The 15,964-nt window shown below is 41.2% G+C and overlaps 1 pseudogene; it reads right to left on the reverse strand.

Annotated features, from left to right (window-relative positions):
* The window catches only part of LOC109456196 (large ribosomal subunit protein uL13 pseudogene), a 38,372-nt pseudogene extending 35,273 nt beyond the window's left edge, over nucleotides 1-3,099 (reverse strand).
* Nucleotides 3,100-15,964: the final 12,865 nt, after the last annotated feature.

Here is a 15,964-nt window from a genome sequence, read left to right on the forward strand (position 1 = left end):
TCCCTTTTCATCTCTGTTGTTTTCACATTTTGTCTTTGAGATCCTATTAAGTTTTTCTATAATATAAAAACACTGGCAGGGAATTTTTCTAATTTTTGAGTCATATATTCTTTCAGACTGAGTCCTTCACCTGTCTTTTATATGCTCGTTTTTATCTGCCCTATACTATTTTTGCTGTAGTATATTTGCATGATTACCATATCATTTATTTTCGTCTTGCTTATGTTTAACATAGAAAGCATTTGCCAAGACCTTCTACTTACTTTGATATATTTGGGGTAAATTCCCTTCCTATACTGCCTAGGATATGTATTGTCCCCTCTAAGTTGCTGATGGGGACCAGGATGTGTATTTATAATTCTCCTGTTGCCTGAGGTACACATATTGGGGAGGAGATAGCAATAGGCACCAGCGGGGGTTGTGTGCAGCCTTTGAGGGAAAATCAGTGCATACCTATTGAATCAATCAATCAATCTCTCTCTCTCTCTCTCTCTCTCTCTCTCTCTCTCTGTCTACCTCTTTCTCCCCGTCTCTCTCTCTTTCTCACACACACACACACACACACACACACACACAGCAAGGATTTACTTTTATCCCTAAAGATGGTAAAATCTACATTTATATTTAAAAAGAAAAATACAGTCCTAACTGCATTGTAAACTGCACTGCTATTAATATGTTTCTTTCATTGTCATACAGGAGGCAATGTAATGTGGTGGTTGAGCACACAGCACCCTAGGTTCAAATCCTAGCTCTGCCACTTTACCAGCTGTGTAACCATGAACAACAAACATCATTGCTGTGCCTCAGCTTCCAAACTGGGGAGGATAATAGAACCTGCCCATAGAGCTGTTGTGAGTAATAAATGTATTTGTACTTAGGAAGATGGTAGCACAGTACCTGACATACAGTAAGCACTCAATTAATGCCAGCTGTTATTATCCAGAAGAGTAGCACTTTCCTTTATTCATCCTCCTGAGTTTGGAATTTAACCAGGAACCTTCACGAGTGAGGGCCACTAACGAGACATCTACCTTTGGATAGCACCTCTTGGCTAAACAAGGACTAAAATGAGATCTAAAAGTAAAAAGGTGAATCACACATGTGTTGATGATAGAAAGGGAAATGATACAGTCACTCTGGAAAGCACTTTGGCAGTTTTCTGAAACACTAAACATAAAATTTCTATTCAATCCAGCGATGGCACTATTGGGCATTTACCCCAGAAAAAACGAAAACATATTCACATAAACACCTTGCACAAATGTTCATAGCAGTTTTGTTTATAGTAGCTGAAAACTAGAGTCAACCCACATATCCTTCAACAGGTGACTAGTGAAGCAAACTGCAGCACATACTTATCATCGAATATTACTAAGCAACAAAAAAGGATTGAGCTGTTATTGGTACATGTAGCAACGTGGATCAATCTCAGGGGAGTTACACTGAGCCAAAAAGCCAATCCCAAAAGGTTACATGACGTATGATCCATTTATATAACAGTTATGAAAGGCAGAATTTTACAAATGGAGAAAAGATGAGGGATTGCTAAGTTTCGGGGATTCAGGGTGGAGAGGGAAGGTCGGTGTGGTTATAAAAGGACGACATGAGGGATCCTTGTGGTGTTGGAACTATTCAATATCTTGACTGTGATGGCGGACACACAAACACATACAGTTAATAACATTGTGTAGCACAGATACACACACGAATGATACAAGTAAAACTGGGGAAATCTAATCTGAATAAGATAAGTGGATGGTGTCAATGTCAATATACTGATTGAGATACTATTCTGTAGTTTTGTAAAATGTTGTCATAGGTAGAAACTGTATAAGGGACCTCTCTGTATTATTTATTACAGCTGCATGTAAATCTACAGTTTTCTCAATAAAAGTTTCAATTACAAAATGAGGGGGGAAATAGATGACCCCAACCTTGCCGCGACCCCAAATAAAAGTAAGTACCTTTCTCTGTTGGCAGCTTGACACAGTCTCAGGAATGAAATCCTTCTGTAATCTCTGTGTAAGAAGGGAAGAAGTGTGAGGCTCTATTATATTCTTTGGTCCCAACAACTCCCCACCCCAGTGGTGTGGATGAGGGCACTGGCAAGGAGTGTTATGTGCCAGCTGAAGGAGGATAAGATGGGAGCAGGAAAAGAGCCTGTAAGTGATTTTGAGTCAAGGAGTAATGTGGTGTGTTTGGAGCTGTGATACGGAAAGCATAACCCTGGTGGAACTGTGTTAAAATGAGTAGAGGATAATTGTCAGGAAATGTGAGATAAACTAGGAGCTTGGATACCACTTCCTGGTTTAAATTTTGAAGATGCTGAACAGTTCCCTCAGTTTAGTAACCATCCCTTTCTGGTCTTGGTGTTTGAAATTCGCATGTTAGTCAACCCTGACCTTAAGGTTTGAAATGACTCATGTGCAGCACACTTATTATCTGGGAGGCTGATGTATCTAATGTTTGACATCAGTTTATGTTTATCTAGCTCAAGTATGTCCAGCTAGATTAAGGTTGGCAAGTAAAGAGATAGATAAGAGATTATCAAGTTTGGTGGCAGAGGAGAGGCTCAGGTAATGACTGAAATATATTCCGCTGCCCATGAGGGCGTTATGATGGGGTGCACTAGTGGGGTTCTAAGCCATCTGGGAAGCCACTTGAGGGCACTAGAGGACTAGGAGAATTTGGGAACTGCTGTGTACAGTCCCACACATTCTTTGCATGTATTATTTTATTAAATATTGCAACAACCTTCTGTGAGCTAAGTGATGTGAACACAGTTTTAAAGAGAAAAAAGCTGAGGCTTATTAAATAACTTAAGTAATTTGTGCAAGAACACACACTTCGAAAGTGGCAGAGCCAGGATGTCGTTGAAGAGCTTGTGAACACCAGTCCAGGGCTTTCCCACTGTACCATACCACCTTCTGTTGGACAATTTGACTTTTCCAGAATCTTATAGTTAATGAAAAATGTAACTCATAGATGAATCGATACAAATCCTATACATTTTGTAAATAGACAAAGGTTAAAAAAAAAAAAAAGAAACAAATCCACCTCTAGTTACCATTCAGTATCTCTGATCTCCTCAGCCATGTTTCCGGAAAAAATTACGTCCATATTTGGTCATCAATTCCTCACTTTCATGGACTCTTCAGCTGCTTCCCATCGGGCTTCAGCGCTGGTGCTTGGGCCACCAAGGACCTTCCACCTATGAGAGAAGTTTTACTTGAAGTTTCAACAAGGTAGGCCAATACTTTTCAACACTGACTGCATATTAGAATCACCCAGGAATCATTTTTAAAAATCCAGGCCTGGGCTCAATCCCCTGAGATTGTGGTTTAATTGGTCTAGGTTGGGACTTCATTATCAGCACAATGGGCAGTACTCAGGGGCTTGACGTAGGATAGTAACATAATTTGCTTATGGCAACTGGAACTACGATCGTAGCATTGCAGATGGAGAGAAGGAGAAGCATTTGAGAATGGATTCAATAGGATTCAGTGATTGACTGGATATAGCTCATGGCTAGATATTTGGATCTGAAGCTCAGAAAAAGTCAGAAGTTGTCAGGATTGTGAAAAATAAGACAGCAGACCCCAAATGGGTCACTTAGACTAAGTCCCATGTTACCAAACCAAAATTGAACTTAATTATAGTTTCAGCTCTCCCAGAATGGAATCTTAAACCCGTCAGTCAGGAATCACCTGATCAGCGCTAGTTATCTGCCGAGGGACCCCTGGCAGTTCCTTTTGTTTGAAGGCTCTTCCTCCTGCCTCCCGCAACCCCTCACCTACCTCCTGCCTAACACTCTTAGCCCTTAGAGTCTCAGCTTAGAGGTTATGGTCTCTGAGCCCCAATACACAAACAGTCCTCCTGTCTATACTTTCACATTGTCTGTACTTTCTCTTCTCAGCACTAGATAGGATTTGTAATAATGAATTTTCCTTGTGTTACATTTGTTTAAAAACTGTTTCTCTACCAGACTGTAAACGCAATATAAAAGAACAGGGACTATGTTGTTTTGTTCACCTCTCTGTTCTCTGGATCTTGCATATACCTCGTATGTAGGAGCTACTTAATAAAGACTTGTTCAGTAAATGCTCAGGAAAACGAGTTTATTTGACTTTTACCAGACCATGTATGTTGTTATAAAATTTGAGTAATGCAAGAAAGAATTTTAATCCAGAAATCTTTTACTTTAATAATTTAAGAGTTTTTAAACTGAATGCTATGTTTCGGGGTTTTTTTCTTTCTTCTTTTGAGAAAAGTTTGGGCTGACATTTTTATTGCTTTGGGGGTGGGGGTGGGTCTCAGGAGCTCTTGGTGGGGCGGGTCGGCTTCCTCTTCACCATCACCAGCTCTGACTGCAGGCATGGTGCCCATTCTGCAGATGGCGGCCATGTGCAGGTGGGGGGGGGGCGGTACTTGTCCTCGCTGCTGAGAATGGCCCGAGTGTGCTTGTTGATGGGGGGCCCCCATGCAGGAGGTGGCGGCTTTTACAGCCAGATCTCTGCTTCGTGACCATCATGGACACCTTTGCCCTTGGCTGCTGGCTCCATGCCCACAGTCTTGTGGTAAATCGGTGAATCAGCTCGTTGTACATCTGTTCATTCCTCTTGATCAGAAAGCTGGAGCAGTTCCCCACGACCACCCACGGCAGGTATGTGGACATGGTGGTGCCTCTGTGGTGGCTGGAGATGGAAAGAGCAGGGTTTTTTCTTTAGAGAAGTAAAAAAAGTAGGTTTGCAGTTGGCATTTCATTGAGTTTGTGCATAATTTTGGGGAATAGGGAATATGCACAAAGAGTTGACATATTCCACTTACTTGCATATTTGACACACCTTTCATCAGATGCTTTATTAATAGAGTTAATTGTAAAGAAAAACTCTATTGTTTTCATTTACATTACACAAAATATTCTCTGAACACTTCTGACACCTAATGTGTGGGGCTTTTCCCCACACCAAGCAATTCTGCGACACCAGCTGGGTGTCCTGCAACTTAACTCAATTTGACACTACCTGTCTGGAGATGTCGTCAGATCCCACAGGTTAAGGGCTCAGTTTCACAACACTGCTTTCCCATGCCCCACACTTTAGATGCCAATTATAAGTCCGGTTGTTACCTATGCTTCTGACTAAACAGGTATAAAGTGAAGGGTCCCATGACCTCTTCCTTGGGTTCAATTAATTTGCTAGAGTGGTTCACAGAATTCAGGAAACCAGTTTACTTATTAGATTACCAGTTTATTACAAGAATGATAAAGGATACGAAGGAATAGCCAGATGAAGACGTATATACGCGTGGGGCAAGGTCTGAAAGGACCCTGAGCCCAGGAGCCTCTGTCTCCCCTGCAATGAAGTTTGGCGTACGCCACCCTCCCAATTCTTGTTCACCCTTCCAAAAAAACACATGGATGTATTCTTATTTACTAACTCAGAAGATCTCTAAACCCCATCCTTCCCCACCCACCCCCAGGCTTCTATACAGAAATACAATTGATAAAATCATTAGCCATTGGTGATTGAACTCAATTTCCAGCCCTGCTCCCCTCCCTGGAGGTTGAAGGTCAGGGAGGTGAGGCTGCAAGTTCCAGCCCTCTTCTAATTAAGCGGTTGGTACCACTAGCAACTAGCCCCCATCCTTAGGGCCTCTCTAAAAGTTGCATCATTAGCTTAAACTCTGGAGTGGTTGAAAGGCGCTTGTAAAAGAATAACAAAAGACTCATTTCACCTTTATCACCCTGAAGCTTGTTTAACTTAAAGTTAAAAAACTGAAATGAGAGGCAACCAGCATTTATTTGGGATCAAAGTATTGCAATTTATGGAGCACAGATTCAGGCAGAAACCCAAATAGTTTCCCAATTGCAGGGTGAGGGCAAGGGCTTTTTATGAGAAAAAGGAAATAAATAATTACATGAAAAGAAGAAAAAATGTCTATTGGGGCTGACAAGCTGAGCTGCTCTTGACAATGCACGTTTGATTAGGGATTCTATCTTCAGATAGAAGGCCCTTGTGATCAGGACTTCCGCTTTCCTGCTGAATTTGCATACAATTGTGGCTTAGCCCGTCCAAAGGTTTGACCCAGTCCAAAGGTTCAAGGAACAAGATGAGAAGTGCAATTTCTCTGGAATGACTGCTGTGGCTCCAATTTAAAATGACTCCATTCGTGTCATTTTTCACAAGCTATTTCAAGAATTAAGGACAAAAGACCCAATCCAAATATTGTAACAAAAGATGTTTCCATTGCTCTTATTGCTTAGGAAATTCTAAGGGGTTTGGGAGCTGTGAGCCAGGAACCATGGATGAAGACCAAAAAATGTTTATTTATTTTTATAAATCACAATATCACAGAATGAATCCTGGAAATTCAGTACCTACACCCAAGAACATCATTTCTTAGTGGAGAGTCAGAGGTAGAGGATTTAAGTGACATTTATCATACTTTGTTATATGTTAGGTGCTTTACATGCCATATTTGGTTTATTCTTTTCAATATTTATGAAAGATCATCTTTACTATCCCCATTTTACAGATGAGAAAACTGATGATCAAATGATTAACTAAGTTGCTAAGGGTATAAGATTGCACAAAGGATCAGATCATCAAATCAGACTCACAAGATCAGATATCTTGCACAATAGCAAGCTTGACTAATAGTTTCAAGGATACAAATAACTTCCAGGCACAGAGGAAGCAGGGGGGAAATCTGGGATCCCCAACCAACTTCAAGGTCATTTCTTACAGCATGGGGACTACTTCTGGCCCTGATTAACAAACAGCACCTCCGGGTGATGTGTGCAGTCACATCACTTACCCAGAAGAGAGCTATTTCTTTCATAAAACACCTCCATTTTATATTCCAGTCGTTACATAGATTACATGACATTTTTTAAGGAGCAAAATTCCATAAATTACAGATATGATTACCGTAGTAATCAATCCTAGACAGACCCTGTCCCCTGCATTCCATGGATAAGTATTCTCTCGCTACAAACAGTATTAGTGTGTTTACCTGGACAGCTGTCATTAGATGCTTACCAGGAAATTTGACCACATTTTCTTACTTCTTTCTTTCCCAGGGGCATTTCCTCATTAAAGCGAGAGAATGTGTCACAGGCCTCTTGTTAACCACCTTTCCAGAGTGGCAGAGTCAGTAAACAGCACCAGCATTCAAATCTGGCTCTGTCTCACTTGCAAGTCCATTCTTTCCAATACACCATACTCTCTCCAAACTTTAGGAGGACCTAGCTAGGGGGTTTCACAAGGATTAATGCCCCTTAATGTGTCTCGGCTTTTAATTTTAGGGAACATTGTCATCAACTCAAACTGCTGTGAATAGTCATTAACGGGGTTGTCTCTGCTGCTACTACTGACAGCCAGTCTGATTTGTAGAAGAGAGAAGCCAAAAAGAAAAGATGTAGGGAAGGAGGGAAAGATGATTCAGCTAATGACATTTTATTGGAACTGGATGTTGAAGTGGGTAATTCTTCTTCTTTAACAGATAGCTGGCTGATAAGTATGTCTCCTAGTTTCAATAGATGATGAGGTGGTAGTTTGTTTGTAACAGTGGCATGATAATCCTTGGAATTCAGCATATTTTATAAATAGTGCTGTGCTGTGGCCAGTTAAGACGAGTTTGTGAGAACCTCTTGTCAGCCCCTCTTCCTTACGTCATGGCAATGATGCCACTCGCATCGGTGGCTTGAAATCGGTAACAGTATTCACACCACAGAAATGATCAAATATTACAAACTAGCACTTTTTCTTCCCAGAAAACTGGTTGTTGAATGTTTGCCAGCACATCGATATTTGTAAATGAGATATTCAAATCTTCCCCATTCCTGTATTCAGCATTAATCTGATGCCGGAATTAAAAAGTCAAACGAAGAATCAAAATATTAACTGTAATAAACAATTAGAGTTTAAAGGTATTGGGTTTTCTGGAAGGGACAATACATAACATCCCTTTCTTTCCCTGCTGAGTTTGGAACCAATGGAAAGATAGAAGGTCAATGTCTCAGTTACTAATAAACCTGATTAGGGGTCACAGCATAGCTCTGCGGCCAAGTGGGCTTCCTAATTCCTTGGCCCTGAACTGAGTTCATTCATCCTTTTGCTGGCAGGACTGGACCGTCACAGGCTGTGAGTCTCCCTCACAGGGGCAGGCCCCTTCCTGCATGTTGGAACAGAGAATGTGTTTGTCCTGAGGTCAGGCCATTCTGAGCGACAGCAGAGAGGAAGAGACAGAGAGACAGAGGCTCTATGTACCCTGCACATTCAGTTCCTGCTTCCTAAGCGTCCCAGACACACTGATGGGGTAGGTCACTTCTCTTCCCTGGGGCAGGGATAATGACAGGAATGGGAGAGAGGGAGGACGTCCCTATTTTATGGGCCAAGGTAGGAACTTGAGCTGTGGAAGAGAATGGTTTGTCCTACAATAGATTTTACTTTAATCCCCTTTCTTACCACTTACTAAAATCAGACCCTGACCATACAACACCAGACATTTTGCTCTGTAATGCTGTTGAATTCAACAGTTGAAGTGAAAGGGTGGGAAAGTTTTCAAATCTCTTTACGGGATGTGGTGGTGGTTGTGATGGGGTATTTTACCTACTGAGGCACCAAAAATATATGCTAGGGAGTTTTGATTTCTCTTTCTCCTTTTTAAAAAGTTGTCAAAGACTTTTCACTTATATCTACCAATGGTAAGATTTCAAACCCCTTTGAGCATTTTCATCAAGCAACCAGCTAATTCATTGAATAAAAGATAATGAGAACAAGCGTTTATTCAAATGACTTATTGTTTAGCTGCATTGGCTAGCTGCTTAAAAGAACTGACAGAAGTTCTGTCAGGGTTGTTAATCCAGCAGCCCAGCGGAGACAGATAGCCTCTCTTTCTCTGTCAAATCACAGCATAATAAAGATTTGTCTGCATTTCCAGTCTCATGTGGAAATGTTTAGAAGAATGCACAATCCAAATATTATTTTTAATTGTAAGTTTGATACATTATCCTTCATACTGAACATTGTATTTTCTTCTGGGGGCCTAAAATAATGTCAGGCTTTTGTGTGTCTCCTGACTTTTCTTTAAGGTCCAATTAGGTCAAACACCACACAGAAGACTTATGTTAGAGTTGTCTAACAAACATGTCTTTCAAAGCATGGCTGTTATCGAAGCAGCATGCACTCTTTGAAAGACTGACTTTGGGGACCTCTAGATTATGTCAAAATCCAACCTAGGTTGGTGGCAATTTGACTGTGGACATCTGCAGACTATTTTCTCATCCACAGGAAATGAGGTGGTCCCGTCTCAGTGCGGCAGGGCCTCAGAGCTGGTACCAAGTGGCACCATTGTTGGCAGGCCCAGCAGGAGGCCAGGGACAGGGTAATCATGGCTAGGCTCCCTCTCTGTGCCCGGGTGAGGAAACACTGGTACACCATTGTGAGGAGGCTTGTTGTGCTGCACATGTGGCCCCCAAATGAACGGTACCAGGGCACCTCAGCTCTGGTGTGAACTGCCTGCCCTGTTCACAAACTCAAGCCCACACATTACGTAGGAGAACCCATGCATTTTTTTTTCTTTCACTTGTTTGACTGCATTTTAGGGAATGTCTTGTTCCCCAAGTTCCGTTGAAAAAGCATCATGTTGATTACAGTTTTGGCAGAGATGATCATTTCTATGGTTGTGATTTTTGCTATAACAGTCCGATTGTAGAAAGCACCTTTATAGGATGTTTACTGGAAATAATAGATCCTGGTTTGCATATAAATTGCATTAAATTTGCATGTCGTTCATTTATAGTAAAAAGTCATACATGCCTCTTCACACGTTAATGCTCCTTCCCCTCCAGAGGACTTGAGCACCATTTCTTTTAAACTTGATCCTTCTTAGACTCTCTGTTTTCTTCACTTCCAAGGGAAAAAAAAAAAGTCATTTGTAGGAAGAGCTCTGATTATACGTAGAAAACATTGACATTTCACAGATGATGCAAAAATAAATAGACAATTGAGACCCCACATTTTGATAAGGTCGTGCTCGGAGTTCCAGCCGATATTGTTGTCATCTTTTATTGCACGCTTTTTAAATAAGGTAAGTCTGTCGTTTTATGAAGGTATTCTTGAATGGTTATTATTGAAGAAGATTGTTGACAGTTATTGAAAGGATTGAAACTCCTGCTATTTTATGGAGCTGTGGCATCATTTTGAATTCTCATTTGTCAGTTATTCAACATATGCTTTGTGGGCACCTGCCATGTGCCAGGACCATGCTGGGTACTAGGAATATAAGATGACACTGGTGGACCAAGAGATTTGGCTTAGTGTCCTCTGTTATTGCAGCTCACAGTCTAGCTGTGGAGGGAGACAAGTCAAGGAGAAGTTATGATGCTGACTTGTAAGGATACGAATAAGAGCAGAGTCGCCATCCTAGCTAGGTTGAAATTGAGGGTTGGCTATTTTTAAAGTATGAAACAAAACAACATTTCTTTCCTTAAGAATCTACTCTATCCACATAAAAGAGTTTAGAACACGGAAGTGTGTTTAAAATTGAGTGTAGACATATTAAAATAATTGGTATGGGCGTGTGTGTACTACATTTGAATTGTGTCAGGGGACATAATAGAAGCCATCTTGCAAGAACGTGGACTCTGGTATGATAAGCCAAATTTAGTAAAAGGACTGACTGAGGGATGGAGGGAAGTTATTGTTTCATATATGGCATGGCAGCAGGCTCAACTTACTAAACTGTTTCCAGCATCCCTGGATCTCTGTGTGTGAATAACACTTCCTCTTGTTTTGAAATTCAAGCAGCCCTCTGCAGTGGGACCCTCTAACTATTCTATAACAGAGAGTAAAGTGGCTCTTCTTTACTTGGCCAGAGATTGCACAGCTGTCAGAGCTGGTGAAGTTGCCTGCGTCGGTAGTAAAGGCAATGAGCAGTAATCTGCATCTCATTAGGGACCACACACAGCTTGGAGGGACCGAGACCAGGAGACCAGTGCTGCTAAGGGGCTTGGATCGCCAGAAGCCAGCAGAGGCAGCAAGAGACCGCAGTGTGCCTTCTCCATGCTATCTCTTTACCTAGTTTTGGACCTTTGAACTTTGAGGTTCTTCAATAATATTGCATGTTGTGGTCATAGAGACCAGTGCAAATGGTGGCCCCGACTGATTCTTATGTGTGTACAACACTCTCCTTGGGAACTCCCATGGGCTCCCAAAGGACCTCATAAGAAAGTTCCTTTATGAACTGGTGGGTGCTTAGCGCAATCAAGATTGGGTGTGAATTTTAATGAATCCTCTATTCCCAAACTGGGAAGAACTCTTAAGCCTGAGTTAAATCCTTGTTTGTGTTACTTTCTCCCCCCCCCCCCTTCCCAACCCAATTCTGCCTAGATCCCCTTCATACTGGATCCACTAGTGGCTCAGTTGTTTCAGTTCTCTTTGAAACTGGAATCCTAAATAAAGTTAGGACACATTGTTCTGATGTGCACATATCATTGCTTGTAGAAAGCAAGGGGCGATAACAGCAGTGACATTCTTAAAGAGGGCCAACCTCAGCCCCATTTCTGAGATAAAGACAGAATTCCTCTGTGGCATGTAAAACAAGGCACCTCTCTCTTATATGTTGTTTAACTTACACAACATCTAACACTGTCAGTCATGAAAGCAATTCCCCAGTACAGGAACAGTATTTGGAATTCACTCCAAATACTGTGATAATGAAAGGGTACCAAAGGGAAAGAAAGAATAGATACACACACACACACACACACATAACTTGTGGTTTGTTGAATATAAGGAAAATATGAGCTGTGAAATATTACTTCAGTCATGTTATTATTACCTAATCACTCCTTATTGAAAGTTAGGTAAAATTATTTCTAAATTGTCAGGGGTACTTAACTGAATATGTTATTATATATTTAAATATATAAACATCTTTTATAATAAAAAAGAGATCTGAGACCAAGTTTTCCTTTAACACATTTTACCCACAATTGGTACATATAAATAAACAGGTACTAGGAGAATTCAGAAATCCTCTGCCTAGTTAGGTAGTTAGGGAAACTTCTCTTTTTTTCTACAATCAAACATTTATAAAAACTCCTTTATGTAGGAGCTAAAATACATAGAATGAGCAAGCTCTGTGCTTTGGTACATGTGTCTCTATTCTCTGATGGATTCCATCCCTTTGGCATTTTTAAAACAAAGGCCTCAACTTCTTTGACCCCCTTTCCATTAAGAGGTGGCATTTATGTTCCCTTCCCTGAATCTGGGAAGATGTGTGACTACCCAACCAATAAGTAAGATGTAAGTGTGTGTAAAGGGTGCTGTGTGACTTCCTCTTGGAGACCTGAGCTGCCATGTAAGAAGTCTCACTTCCTGTGAGCACCCTGCTGGAGAGGCAACATGTGGCACTGTGGTGACAGCCCCAGCTGAGCTCAAGGTACCACATATGCAGATGAGCCCTCTTGGATTCTCCAAACCCACCCCCTGCCCGCTGACCCCCGAGTGACCTCCAGTAACACCATGAGAAACAGACGAATCACCCAAATCCCTCAAAATACTGCTTTTCCATCCCATCTCAATTCTTATGGCTCATATCATTGAAAAATCTCATTTGCAATGAGAAGTTTTCGAGTAGGAACTGTATTAAGTGGAGAAAGTTTCTCCTTCAAATCTGTTCAAACCCATGAAATCATCATATAACAAAATGGCTGTTATTTTGAGCCACCGTATTTTGGAGTAGTTTGTTACCCAGCAATAGATACGTTGAACTGTCCCCTAGGAGGCACTCTTGAGGAAGCCTGTCATGCTCTGAAATTATGTGTTCCTGTGTTTGAAGTCCCGAATTGCATTTTGTACCATATGGAACGTATGGGGTTAAATGATGTCAGCACAGTCTTATTAGTACCAGATCTGTTACCTTATAGCTGAAATAGGCTTTTACTGGCTGTTCTGGTGACCTCAGCACCAATTAGGAATCATGTGAGTTCTGAGTACTCAACACCTTTCTAATGAATGAAATGCTGGAGTCCAGCTGTTTGTTGATTGGGAACTGTCTCTACTGACAATAACTGTAGTTCTGGGCATAAACACAGCTGCACAAGTCAGTGCTATCTGCAAACTGAGCGGGCCTCGCTGCAGAAAGCATGACAGGGAGAGCTCCGGCAGCCTTCTTTCTGCAGCACACTCATCTCCACCCTCTCCTCTGCGTTGCTGCAGGGCCTCACTTGACAGTCCTTAGATGCTCAGTAACATTTTGTTTCTATCTTTTCCGTGGTGCTTGCCATACTCCGCCTTGAATTTTATTTATTCCTACATATTTATTTTCTTCTCCTCTACTAAATTGTAAGTTCCTTGAGAGGTGGGGGTTCTACCACCTATCGTTGGACAGTGTGTGCTGCTTTATGAGACAGATAAATATTTGTGGACTAGATGAGTATTTCTTTCCTAAAATGACTGCAATAGACAGTGGATGTTGTTTTAGCTTTAAACGGCCACCCTGTGGAACTTCTCATCATCTTTCTCTTCATGATGTAGAATCACAGAATAGGAGAACTGGCTGGGAACTGAGAGATCATCTGCAGATGGGGAGGAACTGAGAACAGGGCCTGCTGAGTGAGTGTGAGAGCTGGAACTGAAGCCCACGTCTCCTGATTCCACGTGAGAGCTGCTTCTTCCAAACTAAGCAGCCTCTTCACGTCATTGGTCTACCCGTTATCTTCCTCCTGGCAATGGTGACAATATATCCTAAAGTAGCTGCTCCACGGATCTCTCTCTAGCCACGTCTGCATCTTTGGCCATTGTCCCTCAATTTTGCTTTTCCAACCCATCTCAATTGTTGTGGTTACATCATTTTAACAACTCATTTTCAAGTAGGAACTTGATAGGGGGAGGGTCTCCTTCAAACCAGTAATTTTTCTAATGCTCCCAGAACCATATTATATACATTCATTGATTCAGTGGGTATTTATCACATGTTTACCATGAGTATTGCAATAGATTTCTCCATGACGTTTTTTTTCTATTATCATGCCATCATTAATTTCTTTTTAATACACTCGACATTATCATTTGTTTTCATTTCTTACTCAGAATATTTACTATTGTTTTGGATGTGCTTCTCATTCATTCATTCAGCAAATATTTGTTGGAGCCCCTGTGTGCACTGTCCTAGGAACTGAGGATAGAATGCTGAATGGGACAGTGTGGCCCTTGTCTTCAGAGAGATTACAGTTTAGCCTTATCTTGGCTATCCTGGTTCTGCCTTTCCCTCTGCCCCATTCTGGAATTCCCCGGGGGAGGAGAAAAAACAGGCACATTTTGCTTCCCATCACTTTCTGTCTTATATTTAAGACTTGGCCCTGGCTTCTGCTCATAGTCCATACTTCTCTCTTTTATGTTCATTTCCAGAACCTGGGGCTCTACTGCTCATATGCAGTGCTTGTTCCTATCTCTGGACCTCTATGCGAGGCCATTCCCAAACTCTAGAATGTCCTCATCACTTCTCTCTGGCAGTAAGGCACCCATTCATTCTTCAAGGTCTAGACCACATGCACCTTCCACATGAAGCTTTCTGTTCCTCAGCCGCACTAACCACCTTTCAAGTGCTCAATAGCACCCAGATTCTTATCTTTGGATACAAAACCAGTCTAGAATATCTGTGTGTGCAATTCAAATGAGAATACTAAGATTTTATTAAAAAGAAAAACTCATAAGAGATTTTTATTTTTTTAAAGTAGTATATGTACTACTGTTAAAAACTGTTAAAAATTCAGTTGTGTGAAGTCCCTTATTCCCTTCCATAGAGAAAACTATGGTTATAAGTCTGTTGCAGTCTCTTCCAGACACAAACCCTACACATATATGAATAGGAATTGTAAGGATTTTGTGGGAGAATTGGACAGAATTATTTTAAATTCATTTGGAAAAATAAAACCCAGAGAAGAAGCAAGAAAACTATGTATAAGAATAGTGAAAGAAGATGTAGGGGAGGGAAAAGCTTTCCTCCACTCTCTTAGGGTCCCTGGCTGGATCTCAAAATTAAACTGATAAAGACTTACAGGCAGAAAGCATTCAAATTTATTTAATATAAGGTTCATGTGACAAGGGATTCTTCATTAGAAAAATGAAGACTGTAAGAAACAGTTAGACCTGAGTACTTTTGTGCTGGGTTTGATGAAGAGTGGACAGCCATGGAGGAATATAAGTTAAAGAGCATGAGGTAAGCGAAAACTGGGGAAACTGAGCAAGGCCAGTTTGTGAGGATTCTTCTCTGTGTCCGTTGGTCTTTGAGATAAGGATGCTCCCGGGTGTAGGGAGGGCACGTCTCACGTGAGGGTTTTATGACCTGTTTCAGGGGAGAAGGGCTGGGTGAAGGTCAGAGTGACCTTCTTGTTTCTGCTGTTTTCTCAAACTCCTTCAGCTTAAAATGTTCAGTATGTCAAGGTGCCATATTTTGGAGTAGCGCGTCCTGAACCCCATCAATGACATGTCTTCCCAGTTGTTTTTATAATCACAGCAAACACTTACTGACCACTTGCCCCATGGCAGGCAGTGTTCTGAACACTGCATGCATTAGTCACTTAATCCTCACAACAACCCCACGACTTAGGTATTATTATTACCTCCCTTTAATACATGAAGATATTAAAGTAACTTGCCCATGATTACAAAGTTGGTGGAGTCTTATCTAAATCCCGACCTTTGGTTTCAAAAGCCCACATGCGTAAGCACGATACCATCATGTTCAAGATTATTAAGATAGTCATAAAAGCTGCGGCAATAAAAAGTATAATATTGACACAGGAATAGATAAATAGATCACTGGAATAGAAGAGGAAGTCCAAAAATAGATTCATGGTAAAGGTGACCTCCAATTTAGTGGAAAAGGGTGGGATATTTAATAAATACTGCCAACATAATGTTCTATGCCTTTAGAATAAATCAAATTT

The sequence above is a fragment of the Rhinolophus sinicus genome, chromosome 1, assembly GCF_057876585.1.
Source record: "Rhinolophus sinicus isolate RSI-liver-muscle chromosome 1, RSI-T2T, whole genome shotgun sequence".
In the NCBI taxonomy this organism is placed as follows: domain Eukaryota; kingdom Metazoa; phylum Chordata; class Mammalia; order Chiroptera; family Rhinolophidae; genus Rhinolophus; species Rhinolophus sinicus.